General features: G+C 44.2%; 1 protein-coding gene across 1 annotated transcript in view; it reads left to right on the top strand.

Annotated features, from left to right (window-relative positions):
* Positions 1-2,411: 2,411 nt before the first annotated feature.
* The window catches only part of ANKFN1 (ankyrin repeat and fibronectin type III domain containing 1), a 486,838-nt gene continuing 468,762 nt past the window's right edge, over positions 2,412-20,487 (top strand). The window contains exon 1 of the mRNA XM_070772500.1: positions 2,412-2,666. The gene's annotated coding sequence lies outside the window, so the exon portion shown is untranslated. The remainder of the gene's footprint in view (positions 2,667-20,487) is intronic.

Below are 20,487 nucleotides of genomic sequence, written 5' to 3' on the forward strand. Positions count from 1 at the left end.
TGTCTGACTCTGTGCGACCCCATAGACGGTAGCCCACCAGGCTCCCCCGTCCCTGGGATTCTCCAGGCAAGAACACTGGAGTGGGTTGCCATTTCCTTCTCCAATGCATGAAAGTGAAAAGTGAAAGTGAAGTCGTTCAGTCGTGTCCGACTCTTCGCGACCCCATGGACTGGAGCCTACCAGGCTCCTCCATCCATGGGATTTTCCAGGCAAGAGTACTGGAGTGGGGTGCCATTGCCTTCTCCAAAAGGAGGCAGAAAACCTAAACAGACATTTCTCCAAAGACATACAGATGGCTAATAAACATGAAAAGATGTTCAATATCGCTCACTAGTAGAGAAATGCAGATCACAACTAAAATGAGGCATCACCTCACACCAGTCAGAATGGCCATCATCAAAAAAAAAAAAATCTATAATCAGTAAATGCTGGAGAGCTGTGGAGAATAGGGAACTCTTTTGCACTGTTGGTGGGAATGCAAACTGATACAGCTGCTATGGAGAAAACCACAGCAATTCCTTAACACACTAAGAATAAAGCTGCTCTTGTGTGTGCTAAGCTGCTTCAGTTGTGTCTTACTCTTTGCAATCCGATGGACTGTGGCCTGGCAGGCGCCTATGTCTGTGTTATTTTCCAGGCTAGAATACTGGAGGGAGTGGCCATGCCCTCCACCAGGGGGTCTTCTTGAGCCAGGGATTGAACCCAGGTCTCTTATGTCTCCTGCATTGGCAAGCAGATCTTTTACCATTAGCACTTCTTGGGAGGTCCCAAACTACCCTAAGAACCAACAGTCCCACCACTGGACACATAGTCTGGGGAAACCATAATCGAAAAAGACACATGTACCTCAATGTTCATTGCAGCACTATTTAAAATAGCTGGGACATGAAAGCAAGCTAGATGTCCATCGACAGATGAATGGATAAAGAAGCTGTGGTACATACACACAATGGAATATTACTCAGCCATAAGAAGGAACACTTTGACTCAGTTCTAATAAGGTTCTACATGAACCCATTATGCCAAGTGAAGTCAGTCAAAAAGACAAAGACAAATGTCATATATTACTGGATATATATGGATTACAGAAAGATGGGACTGACAAGCCTAACCTTCAGGGCAGCAGTGGAGATGCAAACATAGAGAAGAGACTTGTGCACACAGAGGAGAAGGAGAAGGTGGGATGAGTTGGGAGAGTACCATTGAAACATACATATTGCCATATGCAAAATTAGACAGCCAATGGGAATTTCCTGTATGATGCAGGAAGCTCAAATTCAGTGCTCTGTGCCAACCTAGAGGGGTGGGACGAAGTTTCAAGAGGGAGGGGATATACGTATACTTATGGCTGATTCATGTTGACATATGGCAGAACCCAACACAATATCGTAAGGCAGCTATCCTCCAATTAAAAATACATACATTTAAAAGTTTTCCTGCTTAAATATTCATCCCTTGCCCTAATAAAAGAACTACCCTTTCCTTGACAGGGAGCCATGGCTTTGGGAAAAGACTCCCCATGACCTCCTTATTTGCTGCAAATGAAAGCTTCATTTTGTGTGATAATTTTCCTTGGTGTTGTCTCTGACTAAAAACTCACCAAGAAGCAGATCCCCTTTGGATTGGTAACGACAGCAGTGAAAGGCAGTGGCTTGCCCTCGCCGAGCAATTTTTATCAGTGGCTCCCTTTCCCTTATCTGAAAAACGGACATGCTGGCATCTGACAGGCTTGAGACCTGAAAATCAGAGCTAACCTAAATCTGTTTCCTCTGAGGAAGGAAGTGATTATGTGGACCTTTGGGATTGTCCTGATGTTTTATAATATGCACACAAAGTTCTTTATTAAGAGATGAGGAGTTATTGAAGTGAAGAAATACTACTACTGTGCAAGGGATCTTTATTTCTCTTATGGGTGCCTACCTTGCACTGAACTTGTTAATCTATATATACCGTCTCACTCCCTGCACATTTCCTACAGGGTACGTATAGGTAACTCGAATGTGAAGCTGAAGAGACTCATAGAGGAAAAGGACTTTGCCCAAATTCACACAGCTGACAAGTGATGGATCTCACATTTGTACTTGTCTTTTAGACAGACTTTCTACTTTTAACCACCAAATTATATTGCCCCCTGATTGATTTCACCCATATTGAGCACGCCCGAGGTTTGCAGGGTCCTTCTGCGACACCAGGCTTTATAATGCCCATAAGGCTTCACTTGGAGACATTCTGGAAGCTGTAAGTTCATAAATAATGTCTCTTCCACTTGGTCAGACTTGCAGTGCCAGTGGAAGACAGATGATCCTCGGCTGTACATGGTATCCCTGCAAGCTAACACGTTACTTCGTAGTCTTGGGTTGCCATCCCCTGGAGTGTTTTGATGCGATCAGTTGTCAGTTTCAGGTCTGTTGTTTCTCTCAGCAGAAGCCCAGCCAGTGGAAGATGACAGCCCCAAAGCCCTGCCTGTGTTAGGGGAGCTATCGAAGTCGGATAATGACATAAGCGAGTCGGTGTTCATCTGGGGAACCTCAGACAAAGCAGCCCAGAGAAAAACCATCTCTGTCGATGAAGGTTTGTTTCACTTGCAACAGGAAAAGCAGCAGCAGCAGCATCCGGAGCCGGTACTCAGGCTGGGGAGAGGCAAAGGGAAGCTGAAGCTGCCACATGTGAGTAGCATTTTGCGCTTTCTCTGCAGCTGGGAAAGGAACGCTGGGGAGGGGGCTTGGCTGTGAGGCGGGCGTGCATGTGTGCGTTGGGGCTCTCTGTATGGCTGAGGGTGGGAGATGGTTTACACAATTAACAAGTCCCTTGGGGATCTGCTCTCCTCTGCCAAAGGAGGTGCAAGAGTGGGCTCACACGCACTTGCATTTTCTCCGCTGATCATAACACACGTAAGCAGCAGGTGGGGATTGTTTTCTTTTGGTTTTCATTTTTTCTTTCCTCTTCTCCATTCTTGAGAGTGGGTTACACAGCAGAAAGCGCAGCCTGAAAGAGGATTCCTGAGTGGAAGGACTCTTTTCTTTCCCAAGAGGTTTTCTTTCCCAAGTTTCTTTAGCAGGTGTGCAGATCTCCATTCCTTTGCCCCTGAGCTGCTCTTTGGTAGGGGTGTTTACTCCCTGCTAACCACAAAGCAGCCAGGGTGACTTTTGCATCTCTCTCAGCCAGAGTTGTCTGCAATAAACAGCACCAGATCTGACACAATTTAACCTCTCAGGTGTACTGTTCAAAGAGTTTAGTGAGCAAAGCCCTGGGATGGGAAACATGGGATGTACTTCATGCTTCTGCTCAGCAGGTCTCTCAAGGCTGACAGCATGGATCTTGAACTTTGGGAAAGTTTTTTGTTTGCTTGTTTAGCCAAGCTCTGACATTTACTGTGAACATGGGATCGAGTGATGCTGAAAAGGGGCAGGAGAGAATGCTGTTGCTTTAAAGCCCTCGTACAGCAGGTTGTTGCAGCATCAGGAACTGGTTAATGTCTTTGGGTTACTGTTACTGATGCTAAATAATGTGTGGAGCCAAAGCACACCTGGGCATGATGTATTCTGGTTATGGGAGGACACAGGTGCTTGTGTGCAGTTTGTTTTCTCATCCCTGCTTCCTTCTTTCTCTCTTTAGAAGGTTTGATGTGGCTGCGCCTGTCATGCTGAGTGTTTGTATGTTTGAGTATCTGCAGTAAATACATACAAGTTCATCCTCCCTAGGATGGGGGAGGGGGAAGGAGGGACACAGCATCGCCTATCCTAAACACAGGCTTTGAGCAGCTGTGCATGATGAAGGGAGAAGAGTCAGAGACGCTTCACACTGGGGCTTGGTCGGGAGGAGAGCAGTCAGTGATGCTTGAGTGAAGAACTGAGTGCCCTAGCACTGGAGGGCCAGGGCCCAGCTCCTGAGTTGCCGTGGGGTGTTGGTGGTGAACGAACCATGGGATGAGTTTCTTGGGGAGTCCTCTCACCCAGGCCACGCTTTCTGACCTTTCCCACACTTTGGCTCCCCGAGGAAAAAGACAAGGTGACTCAAAGCTGGGGATTAACGGCTTAGAGGGGCTCGAGTGGCCATCCCAGTGGAGAGGGTCCACTAGGTGGGACATCATGCTATTTGGAACCCTTCCATGGCGCAGTGGTATGCCTTGGCATCCAAGTTGGGAGAATCTAATTTAAGCAACCAAGGAAGGCCAAGGAAATGAGGCAAAATGAGCACCCTGATGTCTATGCTTTGTTATTATTTATTTTTGCTATCACTGAGGAAACATTAAAAAGTGGGGTTTCCTTTAAGATTTTTTTTCCTGAACTCAACTTTTTATCACCTCTGGTTCTTCTCTGTGCTCTCAGGCTTTGTCCAAGCATGCATTTTGACACAATTGTAACTACAGTCTAGATATATTCATTTATACTGTTTGTTTCCAAGTATTATTCCATAAACACTTCCCCATCTTCCAGTACAGTTTCACACAGATGGCTAATTGTGGCCGGATTAAATGGATTAATCTGTTAAGTGGATCTGCCATGATCTGTTTCAGCAATTGTTGACTGTTTAAATTGCTTCTAGTTTTCCCATCATTATAATACCACTCTGAATATGTTCTGTGCATAAAGCAGTTTTACTTCTCTTTCTTAAAAAAATTGGTTGAGGATGAATTCCCAACAGTGATATTAGTGAGGCAAAAAATATGAACATTTTAGTGGCTTTTCCTGCCTATTACCAAACTGTTCTCTGAAATATATTTCCATTGCCCCAAATCATCTGTAAATATCAATTGATCTAGAGTCTTATGTACATTAGATTCCCACCCCCTCTAAATTAGGAACTGTAAAAAGTTTCCTAAGGTTGGTTTTTTCAGAGTTTGCTTTTTTTTTTTTTTGGAGTTTGTTTTGAGTCCTATTAAGCCAGGCAGTGCAGGGCTTCCCTAGAGCAACTCAGCTCTGTCAACGACCCCCGTGAGCACCCAAGTTCACAGCCTCCCCTTTTTGTCTCTGTGGGGGTGAAAAAGGGGTGGGCAGAAGCCCTCCATCCTGTACCAAGAGTTCCTGAGAAAGATGAACAGCGGTCACAGTTTGGGGGTGGGAGAAGCCAGTTCAGGATTCCCTTTAAGCCCTGGAACTCAAGGCTGTCAGGCTCCTCAGCCCTTCCCACCTCCTCCCCAACCCCATCAGAGCCAGGGAAGTGGCAGAATCCTGGATTCTCAGGATGTGAGATGAAGGCCTGACCGAGAAGGGGGAAGGGGGCCCTTGGGAAGATGAGGACTGGCTAAGCTTGTTGGGAAAGAAAGGAGAATATTTGAAGGTCTCCACTCCTGGGAGTACTTCTCCGGAATGTACGTGCTTTAATGACAGGAGCCAGACAGGGCTGAATGTCAACTCTGATCAAATTAAGAGCAGTTGGAACACTCCTTTCTCAGTGCTTACCTCCCATAAGGACAATTTTACCAACAGTTTATTTTTTCTTTTATGTTGCCCATGTATCTGGTCAATTTGGAGATTAATCAGTGCTATTCTGACCTCCTGTGTAGCTTCCCATAAATCGCTTCAGTGCTAATCTCTTTTGTTCATTTTGTAATTATTTGTGCAAAGGCCAAAAGTACCCAGTGGGAGCCATGCAGAAACTCAGCATGTATTTGCCCATCCTGACCTATGCAAGGAGGGACTGGCAGTGTCTTGGGAGTGGGAATTTCCTGCCCACAGATAAGTGGGTTTGATAAATGTGGGGGTTTTAGAAGCGCTACTAACTCAGTGCGTGAGGGCTTAATACAGGCAGTACTGCATCACAAAACTGATGAGCCACTGGCATGTCAGAGTTGAAGGAGAGGTGATGGAACAGAGACCTGAGAAGAAAAGGAGGCTTTGCTGCTTCAGATGCTGGACAGGAGGAAGAAATGGTGTGCTCACGGTCTTTATTCTGGGGAGAATAAAGCTTTGGTCTGCTAAGGAGAGGACAAGAAGCTTTTCAATTGTAGCACATGTATTTAAGAGAGACATCAATAAGGACTTCCTATGTGATAACACTCTTTATTCTTTCCTGTATTATTGGTTGAAGGTCTAACTTTCCTACAGGCTTATACTCTGGGAGAACAAGCGTAGTATCTGCTTAATTCCTGCTACAAACACGTTTCTCTATGGTTTGCCATATTTGATAGGACAGGCTTTAAGGGTGCATCTACATCAGTGCTTTTAATCCTATGCAATGTTTACTATTATTAGTCCCATTTTATCTATTTGAAAACTAAGAGACAAGGAGGTTATAATGGAGGATGTGTGGGGTCAAGGCTCAGAAGGAAAGAGCATTGAAACAGAAGAAGAGTCTCAGGCCACTTGAAAGTATCAAGACCACAACATGAGCCCAAGAAGTTGAGGTCCAGAGTTTGTGTTCTTGATCCTCAAGTCATTCCCATGGGAATGATTGAAAATCTAAGAGAATGTTAAAACAAGCCAGTGCAGCTAAAATGAGCTATAATAATAATAACAAAGATGATGGAGATTTTTATAACCAAGCCACTATTTAATATACATCAGTCCCTTTTGTCCCAGCTGGTAAAGAATCTGCCTGCAATGCGGGAGACCTGGGTTTGATCCCTGGGTTGGGAAGATTCCCTAGAGAAGGGAATGACTACGCATTCTGTATTCTGGCCTGGAGAATTCCATGGACTATATAGTCCATGGGATCGCAAAGAGTCATACACAACTGAGCAACTTTCACTTTCAAGCCTATCTAGCTCAGGATTCTGTGTAGAATAAACTCTGACACTTAGGCTTTCCCTGATAGTTCCACTGGTAAAGAATCCGTCTGCAATGCAGGAGACCCTGGTTCAATTCCTGGATTGGGAAGATCCGCTGGAGAAGGGATAGGCTACCCACTCCAGTATTCTTGGGCTTCCCTGGTGGCTCAGCTGGTAAAGAATCCACCTGCGATGTGGGAGATCTGGATTCAATCCCTGGGTTGGGAAGATTCCCTGGAGAAGGGAATGGCTACCCACTCCAGTATTCTGGCCTGGAGAATCCCATGGACTCACAAAGAGTCCATGGGGTCTCAAAGAGTTGGACATGCCTGAGTGACTTTCACACTCTCACTTAGTCCCTTTTACCAATGTTTTGTTTGTGCATTTTGAGTTAATTCTCACAATAGCTGTATAGGATGACCACTATCCTTATCTCTACTTCACCAGTGAAGAAACTCAGGCTCCAAGATGTTATATAACTTCCCCAAGGTCACAGAGCCTCCCTCTGACATCTGTTAAAACTGATGTACCAACTAGTAAGCACTGGATTGGGGCCAGAGCACCCACAACCAAAGGGCTCCTGAGGCAGGGGAGGTGGGCTCCCAGGCCTCCTCTCATCTCTGGGTTTAGAATCCTGGGATGGCTTCTAGAACCACCTCCCATGATGCTGCACAAAAACTTAGGTCTCAGCCCATGCCTGCACTGCCTCAAAGGCAAGTTCCTTTCCTTTTTTAAACTTTTTTATTTTGTATTAGGCACAGCTGATTAACAACACTGAGATAGTGTCAGGTGAACAGCGAAGGGATTCCACCTGACATGTACATGTATCGGTTCTCCCCCAAAGTCTCCTCCCATCCAGGCTGTCAAAGGCAAGTTTCTAAAGCAAGAAGCCTCTGAAAAAAAGTATCATGTTAAAGGAAGCCATTGGTACACTTGCAAGGAAAAGACTAGAATCCCAGGAGGGAATCTGCCATTATTCAGTGTTCCAGACCAGGGGTATCAGTCCATGGCCTGTCAGGAACGGGGCCACACAGCAGGAGGCGAGCGGCAGGCAAGCCGGTGAAGAAGCTTGTTCTGTATTTGCAGCCACTCCCCACTGCTCACATTGCCATCTGAGCTCCCTCCTGACAGAGCAGCAGCAGCAATAGATTCTCATAAGAGCTGGAACCCTGATGTGAAGTGTGCATGTGAGGGATCTAGACTGAGATCTCCTGATAATGTTCTAATGCCTGAAGATCTAAGGTGGAGCCAGGGTGGTGATGCTACAGATTATCATTAGCAGAGAGGTTTGACCGCACAACTGCTGCTGCTGCTACTAAGTTGCTTCAGTCGTGTCCGACTCTGTGCGACCCCAGAGATGGCAGCCCACCAGGCTCCCCCGTCCCTGGGATTCTCCAGGCAAGAACACTGGAGTGGGTTGCCATTTCCTTCTCCAGTGCATGAAAGTGAAAAGTGAAAGTGAAGTCGCTTAGTCGTGTCCAACTCTTCATGACCCCATGGACTGCAGCCCACCAGGCTCCTCCATCCATGGGGTTTTCCAGGCAAGAGCACTGGAGTGGGGTGCCATCGCCTTGACTGCACAGGGACCATAATAAATCAATTGGTTGGACTCGTATCGAAACCCTATCAGTGTGTTTAAGCTATCAGTGACAATTAAGCTCCATTTGGTGGCAGGCTTTACAGTGGCAGGTGAGTTGATGTACTTCAGTTATAAAGTGCACAACCAGTGTAAACCTCTCGAATCATCCTGAAACCATCCCCACCCCTCCCAGGTCCATGGAAGAACCGTTTTCCACAAAACTGGTCTCTGGTGCTGAAAAGGTTGGGAACTGCTGCTCTACACATGCATTGTCCACTATGGTAGCCATTAGCCACAACTTAGCATAGATCGCTGGACCTGTGCTGAGTTTTCAAACTCAACTATGCTGTGTTAAACTATGCATCAGATCTCAGTGGCTTAGTATTAGAAAGTATAGACTATGCCAATACATTTGTATTGATTACATGTTGAAATGATAATGTTTTGGATATAATGGGTTACATATATTAAGAATATATTTTATTAATTATATCTTAATAAAATATATCCTTAATATATTATTTTTCTATATCAAATATGTTTACATTTTATATAGAAATAAAATATAAATAAAATATATTCTATATTCTTAGAATTCTTAATAATTTTACCTCTTTAAAAGGTAAAGACCTTTTTTTAAAATTGTGGTAAAATATACATAACATAAAATTGACCATCTTAACCATTTTTCAGGGTACAGCTCAGTAATGTTAAGTATATTTTCATTGTTTTGTGACCAGTCTCCAGAACTCTTTTGATCCTGCAAGATTGGTACTCTGTACCCATTCAACAACTTCCCGTTCCCCCTTCTTGCAGCCCCTAGCAACCATTCTTCTACTTTCTGTCTCTACGAATTTGATCACACTAGGTACCTCGTATGAGTGGAATCATACAGTATTTGTCCTTTTGTGACTGATATTTCATTTAGCATAAGGCCCTCAAGGTTCATCCATGTTATTCCATATGTCAGAATGCCCTTCCTTTTTAAGACTGAATAGCATTCCACTGTGTGTATCTACCACATTTTGTTTATTTGTTAATAAACACATATTTTGTTTTCAGCTCTTTTTACTTTTTCTCAGTATGGCTTCTACAGCTTTTAAAATCGCATCTGTGCCTTATATTTGCACTTTATGTGACATTTCTATTAGACAATGCTGCTCTGAATTTTTCTCTTTCCTTGATGTCTCCTGCTTCTCACCCCCTTCTCTATCCTTCCCCAGATGTTAGTTTGGCCTCCTTCTTCCCCCTTCCCTGAGACCTGAGCCCAGAATATTGACTCTGATTAAGTACTTCTTTTTATAAGAATCTTTGAAAGGCTGTCACGTTCGGCAAAGTTTTCTGTAATTGAGTGAAACTGTGACATAGCTCAAGATAGCTTTCTCCGTAATACATAAGTAGAAAGCTCAATAAATTGGGACTGAAAGGAAAAGCTTTTGAAGTGATTTGATGTTTTAAGTCAACAGCTTTCCTCAGCTCCCAGTCTGAATTTTATTAACCATAAAGCAAAGAATACAAAACCCATAAAGCATAAATTCCCAGCACAGATTGACACCAGTCTCTCACTTCTGAAATACAGGTTTTATAGAAAGACCTGGGTATCTGGAGTTTCAAGGCATTGGAATGTTGTCAGTGTCTTTTAAATTTCCTATCACTGATTGTATACAATTCAAAAGCCTTGAAAGTGAAAGTCGCTCAGTCGTGTCCGACTCTTTGCGACCCCATGGACTATACAGTCCATGGAATTCTTCAGACCAGAATCCTGGAGTGGATGGCTCTTCTTGTCTCCAGGGAATCTTCCCAACCCAGGATCTGAACTCAGGTCTTCCACACGGCAGGCAGATTATTTATCAGCTGAACCAAAAGGGAAGACCAAGAATACTGGAGTGGATAACCTGTTCTTTCTCCAGTGGATCTTCCCAACCCAGGAATTGAACCAGGGTCTCCTGAATTGCAGATGGATTCTTTAGCAGTTGAGCCACCAGGCAAGCCCTTAAAAGCCTAAAGCCTTTCAACTTTCCAGTTTCTTTTCCCACCACTGCCTGCATGCTCCTCCATAAGATAATTTAGTCCCCAAATGTGCAGTGCACTCCATGGCCTCCCAGATTTGACGTGTTCTTACTTTATGTAGCCTGGGAGACCCCACCCCATGCATATACCCCTGGAGAAACCTTACTCATTCTTCAGGACAAAGTTCAAAGGTCACCATCTCTGTGAAGCGTCCCTTGACCCCAGTGCCCATGAGGGTCCCAGAAAGAAACAGATGGCATATCCAATGAGTGGTTAAAGGATGTCACACAATGGAGCTGTTACAGAGCTGTGGCAAGGTCAAGGGAAGCCAGGAGGGGATGGTGAAGGGGCCCAAGGCTAGTGTCCAACTAGAATCAGGAGAGAAAAAAATAGTTCCCAGAACTTGACCAGATTCCTAAGAGGAGCTTCTAGACAGAAGCCGTGGTTTCTCCTGGAACAGAGCTGCCCCTGCCAACCTGCAGGATGACAGAAAAGGAGCTCTCTGCTCCACGCTCAGATGTTCTAACGTCAACCGAACCTGTCTAGAAGCCAGAAGGCATGAGTGGCCAGAGAACGCAGCTCACGGACAATGCCTCTGAGAGCACAGGGCAGGTGGAAAGGAGGGAGGGTGTGTCCAGAAGGTTCAATAGAAACGAGCTAGCACAAGCCCTTACACCATCTCCAGAATGCCCCACAGTTCCCTAGCCTCCTAAGTGGAACTGTTTATGCCATAAGATAACGCTGGTCATATTGTATTTGTATCATCCAATTCACTGTTTTTTCCACACCTATGCAGGAGACAATGAGCTCTTTCAAGGTCAAACTCATTCTTCACATTCATATATATAAGCCCAACACTGAGCAAAGTACATGGAAGGAAGCAGATACTAAATAAATACGGAGTGAATGAATGTGTTTATCACATGTTCTTTCCTAAGCCCTAATTGATCCAAAACCACTGCAGATGGTAATTGCAGCCATGAAATTAAAAGACGCTTACTCCTTGGAATTTCCTTCCTAGACAGCATATTAAAAAGCAGAGACATTACTTTGCCAACAAAGGTCCATCTAGTCAAGGCTATAGTTTTTCCAGTGGTCATGTATGGATGTAAGGGTTGGACTATAAAGAAAGCTGAGCACCAAAGAATTAATGCTTTTGAACTGTGGTATTGGAGAAGACTCTTGAGAGTCCCTTGGACTGTAAGAGATCCAACTGATCCTAAAGGAGATCAGTCCTGGGTGTTCATTGGAAGGGCTGATGTTGAAGCTGAAACTCCAATACTTTGGCCACCTGATGTGAAGAGATGACTCACTTGAAAAGACCCTGATGCTGGGAAGATTGAGGGCAGAAGGAGAAGGGGACAAGAGAGGATGAGATGGTTGGATGGCTTCACCGACTTGATGGACATGGGTTTGGGTGGACTCTGGGAGTTGGTGATGCATAGGGAGGCCTGGCATGCTGCAGTTCATGGGGTCGCAAGGAGTCGGACACAACTGAGCGACTGAACTGAACTGAACTGATGAACTATAGTGATTCTAGGTTAGTGTTAGTCACTGAGTCATGTCCAACTCTTTGCAACCCCATGGACAGCAGCCTGCCAGGCTTCTCTGTCCATAGAATTCTCCAGGCAAAAATACTGGAATGGGTTGCCATTTCCTTCTCCAGATTCTAGGTTGGGAACTTCTTAATTAATTGCATACATAAGATTAATATAAGTTAATTCAATATACTTTGGATCCCAGCTAGGGAGCAAAGATGATTTGAATACATGATACTCAGTGCCTCATTATGCTGTAATTGGTCCCATATTTAATAGTGAGGAACTGAAGAACTTGAACGTAAATGGTAAGAATTGGCAGTAAGTCAGATCAACCATGAGAATAAATGCTTGTGTAGGTGCCCAGGAGAAATCTACTATAATAGGGTTTAGAGTTAGACATATATATGAATATATATATTATATTAAAGAGATCATGAATAAATATATATATGTATCTCCAGTTAAAGAGGCCGTGAATAAAAGGCACATGCTATTATATATACATATCTATTGTAATAAAATGTGCCTTTAATTGGATTTTCATATAAATTTCACAGTTTAGAGAAAGAAACTAGAGGATTTAATGCTTTGAAACTAAAGTGACTGGGATGAGAGTTAGGTGCACAGGGAGAAACACCAACCAGGGCAAGGGAAGGCAGCAGTAGGCTAAGCAGAGGCTGGCAAGTGGACTGAGGGCAAATTCGAGGCTGAGGCTAACGGCCAGGGCTGTTGCTCCAGGGATGAGGGTTTACGAGGCTGACTGGATTCCTAACCAAACCCACGGGTGAAGACCCGTCTCTGAACTGTGTCAGTGTATTTCGGTTAGCTCACTCCACTGGATTAATCCTAACCTGAAGTTTGGAGGCTGCACTGGTTTCCTGGTGCTGCCATAACAAACTGCCTCAGACTGGGTGGCAGATGAGAGATGTATTCTCTCCAGTTCTGCAGGCCAGAATCTGGAAAGGAAGGTGTCCGCAGGGCCGTCCTCTCTTGAAGGTTCTAGGGGAGATTCCTGCTCTGCCTCTTTCAGCTTCTGGTGGCTCTGCACTGTCCTTGGCTTGGGACATAAGTCTAGTCCCCTGTCTCTGTCTTTAATGGCCTTTTCCCCTCTGCATCTCCTCTGTGTCTGCATGCCTCAAATCTCCCTCTTCTTTCTCTTTAAGGACACTATTTATTGGATTTAGGGCACATTCTAAATCCACAATGATCTCATCTGGAGATTCTTAATTATAGCTGCTAAGATCTTGTTCCTAATTAAGGTCACATCACAAATACTGAGGGTTTGGAAATGGACATCTCTCTTGGAGACTACTTAAACCCACTAAACGAACTTAAACCCACTTAAACTAGTGACTAAGCACTAGTTCTGCTTAGTCAGCTTCTTTCCAAAGCCAAGCCCTTCTCCCAAATCCGTATTGTCTCATCTTGAATCTATGATCTTTTTCTCAACCATTATTTCCACTTTCTCTTTTGATTATTTTTTAAATGTTCTTTCCCCCATGGAATGTGCCTTTCATTCTATTTTTGACCCTGCCACGTGGTATGCAGGATCTTAGTTCCCCAACCAGGGATCGAACCCCATCCTCTGCATTGGAAGCGTGGAGTCTTAACCACTGGACCACCAGAGAAGTCTGTCTTTTGCATCTGTAATATTTTCACCTTGATCCTTCCCTTCAGGGTACAAATATGGTTAGTTCCTTCCTAACCAGAAACAAACCACCTTCTCTCTGCCTGATTCTATCTTCAGAATTGAAACTCTTTTCCAATACCATCACACCTCACAAAAGCCCCTGTCCCCACCACCAATCCAAGGTAGGACCTCTCTTTTTTTTTTTAACTTCACAATATTGTATTAGTTTTGCCATTTATCAACATGAATCCGCCACAGGTATACACGTGTTCCCCATCCTGAACCCTCCTCCCTCCGCCCTCCCCGTACCATCCCTCTGGGTCATCCCAGTGCACCAGCCCCAAGCATCCAGTATCGTGCATTGAACCTGGACTGGCAACTTGTTTCATATATGATATTATACATGTTTCAATGCCATCCTCCCAAATCATCCCACCCACTCCCTCTCCCACAGAGTCCAAAACACTGTTCTATACATTAGTGACTCTTTTGCTGTCTTGTAACAATTCAGGGTTATTGTTACCATCTTTCTAAATTCCATATATATGCGTTAGTATACTGTATTGGCGGAGAAGGAAATGGCACCCCACTCCAGTACTCTTGCCTGGAAAATCCCATGGATGGAGGAGCCTGGTAGGCTGCAGTCCATGGGGTCGCTAAGAGTTGGACAAGACTGAGAAACTTCCCTTTCACTTTTCACTTTCATGCATCGGAGAAGGAAATGGCAACCCACTCCAGTGTTCTTGCCTGGAGAATCCCAGGGACAGGAGAGCCTAGTAGGCTGCCATCTATGGGGTCGCACAGAGTCGGACATGACTGAAGCGACTTAGCAGCAGCAGCAGCAGCATACTGTATTGGTGCTTTTCTTTCTGGCTTACTTCACTCTGTATAATAGGCTCCAGTTTCATCCACCTCATTAGAACTGATTCAAATGCATTCTTTTTAATGGCTGAGTAATACTCCATTGTGTATATGTACCACAGCTTTCTTATCCATTCATCTTCTGATGGGCATCTAGGTTGCTTCCATGTCCTGACCTCTCTTGTAAGTCTCAGACATTTCTGGGCTTTTGCTCTCATTATGCAAAGCACCTTTCTAAAGTCACTGGGAAAGTTCAGGTTGCCCAACCTTTAAACTCGGGCTCTCTTCGTTCCTTCTGACCCAGCTGGAATGTCTAATTCTCTTGGCCATCTCTTCCGGCTTGGAGTTTCTCTCATACCTCAAGGTAAGTCAGGGCTTGCTAGAAAAAATCCTTCCCTTTTTTCTGCATGGGTTGACATTTCTTTAAAAAAATCTACTTAGAGAAAAATAACATTTCTGACCACCTGTCAAAGGTGGCTTTGTTACAGCACCAAACTTGGGTCCACTTGCCCTCGCTCAGTAAAACCAACATACTAACATCAGATCATGGTGAAAGAAAGCATGGCATTTGTTGCAGAGCACCAAGCAAGGAGAAAGGGCAGCTCCTGCTCAGAAGATGTGGAAGGCAGTGTGAGGGAGGGGGCTTCAGAGTGTGTGATCCAATCCTGCACAGTTCTCTGATGAGTTGACATAACGGTGAGGTTTCAAGCACATTGACATTCAAATTTCAACTAGTCTAGGGTCCATGTGCTTGTGGTCAGTAGCTTTTATCTTGGGTGGGACTCTGCTCCCTTAAAAACAACTTCAGAATGTGTGTCAGGCCTTTATCTCTATCTTTCAGAGAACTGGGAGCTTGGTGATTCTGCTGTGTGGTGGATTTATAGTCTAAATTGTTACCAGTTCCTGGTCCAACAGCTATTCTTTGTTTCTGTATCTCCACATTTCCTAATCATCAACTGTTGTGTCAGCCTTTTGAGACTCAAGGGAGGCCTGGGAGACGAAAGCAAAAGCCTTTTACTTTAAAGGACGGGGACGCAGGGCTTGTATACAGGTTTAGTTTCTTATTTTTAAATAAACGGATACTTACTACAACCAAAAAATATCATTACCATTTCCAATGTGGTATTGCATCCGTTCAACAGGTTTGAGTCACCGAGTCTTACCTAGTCATCACCTGGCCTCAGGAAGGTATTCCAAAACAAGGACATAGCACAGTGCTCTGCAATTTCACTTAGGATTAGGATTCAGATTCTGATCACAATGAAGCTCAGCACCTGCTTTCTCTGGCAGGGCCTTATAGGTTCTGCAGATCAAGGGTCCTGCAATGCACAGGGCTCTAGCTAGCCTAGATGAATTGGTCAGTTTGTGTGTGTGTTACTGTGGTCCTTCCCGATGCTAGAACAGGAGAAGAGGGATTTGTGAATTCACTTGTTATTTAGACTCCACCAGCACAGACTCCATGATTGGTGGCTGTTCCCCTATAATCTTGATTTTAGTTGTTTCCTTAGAAAACCATCCATTTCATCAAGATAGTCAAGGCCATTGGAACGGATCTGTGTGCAGTGTTCTGCTGTAAAATTGCAACTCCTTCTACAGTGGCAGCCTCATCTTAGTCCTATTACTTGTTTGCATTTTCTCCATCTTTCTTTTTATTTTTTAATTGATATTTTCAATGGATTTGCTTTGTGTTTTACTGATTAACTTTACCTATCTATCCATTGATTTGGTTTTATTAAACTTTTACTGATATAAAATATACATACAAGCAGGTACACAGAGTACAGCTCAGTGGATTTTCACAAAGGAAACACACTCAAGTAATCAACACTATATCAAGAAATAAAACAGTACCAGCAGAGCAGCCCAGAAGCCCCCAGGAGCCTTCCAATCGGCTTCCTCCCCAGGGTAGCATTAGCCTCCCTCTGAACGGCATAAATTTGTTTTGCCTGTTGGCTTTTCTACTTCTTAAACAATCTGCTCATATAAAACATATGTACTTTTTCTGAGTCTGGTTTTGTTTATTATTATGGGCAATTTCTCATCTGTAACCTACTTCGAGTGTTACTGGGATTGGGTACAATGAGTGTCAGTTACCTGCACAACAGATGTGCTAAGTGGCAGCTATTATAATGAAAAGGAGGTATTATATGCAGATGGGTGAGGTGGGGACAAGGAGGGGAGGGGAGGAGCCTGTACAGTGGATAGAGATCAGCTGATTTATCCTGCTACTGCTACTGTTAAGTCGCTTCAGTCAAGTCCGACTCTGTGCGACCCCAGAGATGGCAGCCCACCAGGCTCCCCCGTCCCTGGGATTCTCCAGGCAAGAACACTGGAGTGGGTTGCCATTTCCTTCTCCAACGCATGAAAGTGAGAAGTGAAAGTGAAGTTGCTCAGTCGTGTCCGACTCTTAGCGACCCCATGGACTGCAGCCCACCAGGCTCCTCCATCCATGGGATTTTCCAGGCAAGAGTACTGGAGTGGGGTGCCATTGCCTTCTCCGATTTATCCTGACTGGTTCCCATATATGGTTAGGACCAAGATAAAAAGACTTATGTTCGAAAGTAGGATTTTGAGACTTCCTTTCCAACAATCTGATGACATGGTATGTTCTAGGTTTCATTACTTTTTTTTAACAGTTCATTATTAAAAATTTCAATCCCATTGAAACATTGAATTTCCAGTGAACACCCATGTACCCACCACCTGTATTCCATAATTAACATTTTACTTTTCATGCTTGATCACATATTTATGTCTGTCTATTAATTAACCAATCTATTTTTTTATGTATTTCAGAGGAAGTTTCAGGCTTCAGTAGTAGATTTTTTTTTATTAGATGAAACTCACATAAAATAAATTATGGATGGGGCTTATCTGGTGGCTCAGACGGTAAAGAATCTGCCTGGAATGCAGGAGACGCAGGTTCCATCCCTGGGTCAGGAAGATCCCCTGGAGAAGGGAATGGCAACCCACTTCAGTATTCTTGCATGGAGAATTCCATGGACAGAGGAGCCTGGCAGGCTACAGTCCATGGGATTGCAAAGAGTCAGACACAACTGAGCAACTAATAAACTCACACATACACACACATGCACTTAAAATTACCCACTTTAAGCTGAGTATAATAATTCAATATTACTTAGTACATTATGTATGCATCACATCTATCTAGTTCTAAACCTTTTCTCAGTCCAGAATAAATCCCCTTACCAACTAAGTTAATAGTTACTCTAATAGTTACTCTCTATTCCTTCTTCCTCCCAACTCCTGGTGATCATTAATCTGTTTCTATGTTTACATATTCCAGATATTTCATGTAAACAGAATCATACAATATGTGACCTTTTGTGTCTGGCTTTTCTCACTTAGCATAATGTTTTTAACACTCATCCACAATGTAGCACATATCATTACCTTCATTCCTTCTTACGGTTAAGTGATATCCCACTGTTTGAGTATTCAGAGTTTGCATACCCATTCATCCATTGATGGACATTTGGGTCACTTTCACCTTTCGGCTGTTGTGTATCTGAACATGTACGTACAGAGATCTAGTTAAGTACTTGTGTTCAGTTTGGGGAGAATATACTTAGAAATGGAATTGCTGAGTCATATGATAATTCTCTGCTTAACTTTTTGTGGAACCACCAAACTATCTTCCTGGTGTGGTAGTAAGTTTTTAAGCCTCAAGAAATCTTTTGTTCAAGATGGGCAGACCTGTCCTAAAGAGTAGATGGTGTGCCTCCATGGCTAGCTATAATGAGTGATTTGCTCATGTTCAGTTGACCTCCTTTCTGGCTAAAATACACAAGGATTTTATGGCACGTGAGAGGAGATGCTGATTAAGCAGGCTGTAGTTTCCTCTTGCTCCTGTAGGATGTGTCAACTTGCCTAGCAGAGGCCGGCAGGGTTTCTAGTCTGCTGGGACACAGACTCCTCCGTTGATGGTTGCTGTTGTTTGATCAGTGAGTATCCATCCACTCTAGGCAACTGCCACATGGAGCCAGACCCCTCTGATTCCACGGGAAGCAGCTCCGGGCTCCACGTGGCTTCCTGGGTTATGCTAGGAGTTAAGTACAATAGATTTGGGTTGCAGAGAAAGGAATTTGCCGAGATGCATGGGAGTGGCGGTCCTGGAATAGACACTAACAGCTGGCGTGAGATTTCCAGGGCTGCCCCGCTCTGCAAGCCTGAGAAAACAGGAGACATTCCAATGATTGCATGATATCATCTGCGTCTCAGCATTTGTTTTTAAACTATGGATTTAATTGCTGTGCCATTGGCTCCTATTTCTTCCTTCCCCATGAAAAATAGAATCTTTGAAATTCCCATGAAAGCACGTTCGGTTGCCATTTCTGTTCCAACTTGAAGACAGGATCATCCCTAATAATGAAAACAAATCTGCTGTTGGCAAATAAGTCCCCAGTGTTGCCTGTGGAGAGTCAGGAAGGGGAAGCAAACAGTGTCAGAGCAGCCTAGAGGCTGCAACAGATTAACAAATTCAGTTTGTAAATGGGCCAACAATCCACTCTTCTGCACTGCGTACTCTCAAGCACAAACCCCATTCACAAGAATTTGGTCCGGTCAGCAGAGTTGGTGCTGGTGGGTCTTGATTTGTTGATGAAGAGCTCCAGATCAAAAGGGATTTGCCATTTATTCAAGCCCATAGAGCTAGTAGGGAACAGATCCAGAACCCAAATCCTGTGCCATTTTCAGTGTATGGGAAAAAGAGAATGATCATCCAGGGCATTGGGAAAATAAAAGTTTGGAGTCACAAAGAACCTGATTCGGGCTGTTAGAACCGTGACTCAGTCACTGACCAGTCACTTAACTAGTACTAGCTCACTCAGCCCTGAGCTTCCTTTCCTTCATTTTCAATGCAGCTGACGCTAGTTATAAGAGTAACGTGAGGACTTCCCTGGTGGTCACAGGGCTTCCCTGGTGGTTCGGACAATAAAGAATCTGCCTGCAGTGCAGGAGACCAGGGTTCAATCCCTGGGTCTGGAAGATCCCCTGGAGAAGGGAATGGCAACCCACTCCAGTATTCTTGCCTGGAGAATCCCATGGACAGAGAAGCCTGGTGGGGCTACAGTCCATGGGGTTGCAAAGAGTCACACATGACTGAGCGACTAACCCTTCACACTTCTTCCCTGGTGGTCCTGTGCTTAATCATTCCCCGGCAGGGGATGCAGGTTCAATCCCTGACCCAGGAAGATTTCACATGCCTTGGAGAAACTAGGCACATGAGCCACAACTATTGAAGTTCATACACCGAGAGCCCGTGCTCCTCAACAAGAGAAGCCCTCACGCCACAGTGAAGACCCACACAGCCCCCCAAATTAACATGAAGATAAGATGAAATAGTGTATATGAAGTACTTTACATGCTAGTCATTGCAGATGCTCAAAAATTGCAGCTTTCCTTTCCTGATTAGATCATGCTAGTAGATTCTAGAAAATCTGTTCCCACCCTTGCTCTTTTTCTCCAAAGTCTCCTAAACTGCACATTCCCCTGTCCCTTTCTTCAGATATATTAGCCTTGACATAAGGACAGCAGGGCTGCTTTGAGATGAGGAGGCACTTTGCAGTCATAGGGTAAGAGAATTGATGCTCATTACTTAATTGGAATAAGCATTCATCTATATGTACAGCTGTCAGGAAGCAAGACCTGATCAAAGGCCCATTAGTCACAAGGCTGGCTTTGCAAAGGGCCACTTAGTTAAGGCAGTGCATTTAACATGAAAGGGAAGAGGGAACCGGAACACTGAAGCTTGGTACATTGTGCATTAATAAGTCCTTTGGTCCAAGTTCTAGAGGCTTTCTCTAATCGAGGTTAACCCAGATATTGAAGGCCAACTACATCACATGTCCAAGGCAGCTGTGAACAACTGGGAGCATTTCACCACCTTGTCAAATTTCTGACTTGGGCAAACTTGAGAATAAGACTGAGAGGCAGAAATGTCAAATTTCACAGAAAATGCAGGTCCCCAAAGGCAGAAAGAAATCTTTCAGACCATTTTAGGGCAGAACAGTTGACTGTCCTATGTCTGCTGCAGAATTGGGAACTCGCCAGACTGGAAAGGTCATTCAATGTGGACCCCTGCACACTTATGTTCTACCAGCACTTATTCTTTAATATGGAATTCTCATTCACAGCA

Source organism: Bos indicus, chromosome 19, assembly GCF_029378745.1.
Source record: "Bos indicus isolate NIAB-ARS_2022 breed Sahiwal x Tharparkar chromosome 19, NIAB-ARS_B.indTharparkar_mat_pri_1.0, whole genome shotgun sequence".
NCBI classification, from domain to species: Eukaryota; Metazoa; Chordata; class Mammalia; order Artiodactyla; family Bovidae; genus Bos; species Bos indicus.